This window comes from Otolemur garnettii, unplaced genomic scaffold, assembly GCF_000181295.1.
Source record: "Otolemur garnettii isolate 467f Iridium unplaced genomic scaffold, OtoGar3 scaffold00077, whole genome shotgun sequence".
Lineage (NCBI taxonomy): Eukaryota > Metazoa > Chordata > Mammalia > Primates > Galagidae > Otolemur > Otolemur garnettii.
In genome coordinates this window covers 3,983,440-3,987,247 of record NW_003852472.1, presented here as the reverse complement: position 1 = coordinate 3,987,247, position 3,808 = coordinate 3,983,440, and positions in this window count along the sequence as shown.

Genomic DNA, 3,808 nt, shown 5'->3' with positions numbered 1-3,808 from the left:
GCAGTGTGTGGTGAGCACACAGGTGGGGTGGGGAGGAACTGATGTGATTGGATGGGGGAGAATGTACTATACAAAATTATGTGTATTTGTGGACATACAAATAAAGACTATAAATAGAAGATTCACTTATAAAATTGTTAGGGATCATTTAACAGCACTGAACATTTCTTTAGAAAAATTCCACACTCAGCTAACTTAAAGTCACATTGATATCTCTCTGTCCCTGCATAGGCTGATCGTGTCAGAACTCCATGCCTCTGTGTGTCCTATTCCCTCTGCCTTGGACACTGTTATCAGTTGAATTGTGTCCTACAAAATGCACATGTTGGAGGCTTAACCCACGGTACCTCAGAATGTGACTTAATTTGGAAATAGGTTCTTTCTCAAGGTGATCAATGTAAAATGAGATCACAAAGGTAGTTCCTAGTCCTATATTACTGACGGGGACACAGGCACAGGTGCAAGTTGAGGGAAGACCAGGGGTCTCCAACATTTTTGGCAAAAGGAACTGGTTTCATGGAAGACAATTTTTCCGCAGAATGTTGGGGGAGGGATTAGATTCTCATGAGGAGCATACAACCTAGATCCCTCACGTGCGTAGTTAACAGAGAGTTTGCGCTCCTATTAGAATCTAATGCTGCCACTGATCTGACAAGAGGTGGAGCTCAAGCAGTGAAGCGAGTGTTGGGGAGTGACTGTACACACAGACGAGGCTTCCCTCCCTCTCTCACTGCCCACTTCCCACTGTGGCCCAGTTCCTAACAGGCCATGAACCAGTATCGGTTGGTGGATCTGAGGCTGGAGACCCCAGGGAAAGCAGATGTGAAGATTGAAATTCTACTACCACCAGCCAGGAATTTACGAGTAGCTTGGAGAGAGGTCTGAACCAGATCCTTCTCTAGCGCCTTCGGAAGAAGCATAACCCTGCCGACATGCTAGGTCTTGGAATTCTAACCTCCATAACTGAGACAATGAATTTCTGTCGTTGAAGCCATCTGTGCATGGTACTAATTCCCTCTCCCTCATATCTACCTGGTGAGATCCTACATGGATATCCTACAAGATCCATGCCAAATTCCATAACCTCTGCAAAGACTTCCCCCATTAAATCACGCCCATCTCTTCTGCTGCCAATAATACTGTAGAATCTCTAAAGCTGACCACACAGGGGACTGTAACAGACTAGTCAATATACGAAGGTGGTCAACATAAGGAACTAGGCCTGCTGTATGATATGCACGTGGTGTATGTCTGGTCTATGAAACTCAGGTCAACTTCAGGCGGTGGTCAGTGTACACAGGTGGTCAGCTACAGAGGCTCTGTTGTGTTTTGTGCGTACCCAGCCTATAAGTACTTACTCATCTGATTTAATGTATTTCTCTTCTACTAGTTCTTGATCTCCGTGAAGGCAGGTACCAGGTCTGGTTTACCTTTATCTCCTTCATGGCTTAGCACAGCCTTGAGCATGTGCTAAATGAATGAAAAAAAAAAATCCAAAATAAAGCTTTCAACTGTATTACCTTAACGCAGGAAGAAACAGTAGTGACAGCAGGAGGCTCCTTGGACAATAACTCTCTGTCTTGGCAAAGCTCTTCGATTCTAACAAATTGACTTAATAATGAAAATGTCTTTAATGGGGGCAATATGGCAAAAAGTAATTAACTCCCTAATTGAAATCTAGAACTTTGAAAGTAATTAATGAGAAGCCAAATTGTCCTTCACAGCAAGAGTGCTGGAATGAACCAGCTGGCGGGAGAACGGCTAGAGGAAGGTGTCACCTGAGCAAACCACAGCAAAGGGCAACGCACTCACGTCCAAATGATGAGTGTTCCCCTTAATCAATGCAGAGATGCCATCAACTAGGGCTGCCAGGTGCCACTTTGCTCTGCAAGGAACCTTTTTTTTTGTTAAATGAGCAGACATTTCCACCACTGTTTGTGCTGGTGCTCAGCGCTCACGTGTAGAGGAAAGGCAGGAGGAACCCCTCTTTCTGAGTCAATGAGTGTGATGCCAGGGCCTGGCTAATCAAGAATCACGGAATCTTGGGATTCTGGCATCTTTCCAGCTTCTCAGAGGCTCTGGAGTCAGATCTGGCTTCTCACTGGCTGAAGCCTCCACAGAGGCCATGCCTGCTGCCGGGTTTCTGCAGCCTCTCCTCCTCGTGCGCGTCAGGAAGCAATTGTTAAGTGGGTGATCAGCGATAACATATTGTCTGGCAGCAGATGGTATCTATATTTAGAGGCCCTTCAGAGAAAGGATTAATGCTGTTAAGAACACATCACAGGCCCAGAAAATGAGAGTCGCGTGTTCCAAATGACTCCTGAAAATTAAAAAACAAAAACCCTCCCACGTGGCCTGTTACGGGCTGAATTCTGTGCCCCACACCCACCCCAAGAAAGTCATGTGTTGACATCCTAACTCCAAGTGATTTAGAAGGTGGCTGTGTCTGGAGAAATGGTCTTTAAAGAGATCAGGGTAAGATGAAGTCGTGTGGGAGGGCCCTGACCAGCCTGACTGGTGTCTTACTAAGAGGAGAGGAGAGCGCAGACACACGCGGTGGGGAGAACGCAGGACAACTCAGGGGGAGAAGGACCAGTGGCAAGCTGAGAAGAGAGGCCTGGAGGGACAGCAACCCTGCTCACACCTTGATGCCAAACTTCTGGTCTCCAGAGCTAACACATACATCCCAGAGTCTGACCAGACTAGCCCGATCTCTGCAGCTTGGCACACCTACCCACCTGCCAGATCCCTCCACCTGCCCCTCCCCACACCCCTCTCTTCCAAGCATGTGAGTCTTCTTGCTATTACCCTGAACATGCTGTGACCTTTCATGCCACCAGAATTTAGGACATGGCCTTCTGTCACAGGAATGTCCTACCCACCACCCATGAGCCACATGCAGTACTTTATTTATCTGTGGTGGCAGATATCACAAAAATTATATGCAGACTTTTTTTTTCTGCCCATCAGCTTTTATTAGTGCTTGTGTGTTTAATGTGTGGCCCAAGACAACTCTTCTCTTTCCAATGAGGCCCAGAGAGGCCAAAAGATTGGACACCCCTACAGGGATCACTCTTCCTGTCCCTACTGTCCTCTTGAAAGGTCCTGTTCACCTTCTAGACTCAATTTAAACACCTTGCCCTCAGAAAGGATCTCCCCAGGCCTGTCACCCCTGCCCACTAGAACCCACTGCTCGTGCTGTATTCCTTCCACAGACGTTGTCTTCTTACCCCTTCTTGTCTTCCTTGGCGGTCGAGACTAGGTCTTGACCTTGAACTCCCACACACAGTATTCACTCAAGAAGGGTCTGTGGCATGAGGGGATTCATTAGTTAACATCATTCTCTTACAAAGGACTCAGAGAGGGAGAAAAAGGAACCCGCCAAGTGGCCAAGCAGCCTTGAGTGCCTGAAACAGACCTGCGGGTGTGACAGACACAGACAAATAGAACACCCAAGACAGAAGCAAAGGAAAGGCGGTGGGCTCAGAGTTAGGAATCAGTGATCTAGCAATCCTTCCAGCACTGACTTGTCTTGTGGCTTTCTGCCATGTCACCTAATCTCTCTCTCAGTCTGAAGCTGGATCAGTTCATCCTTAGTTCAAAAAAAAAACCTGAGTTTATGACTCCACAGTCATGGATGAAATAAAATAAAAAGACCTTTCTTCTGCTCTTCCAAGCATACATTTATTCATACATTAATTTATTGCACATTTATTGAGCACCTATACCTTGTCGGGAGACTCAGAGGCTTCCAGAGGAAGCAACATTTGAGCAGGATCTTGCAGGAGACTTGGAAATGAGAAAATAG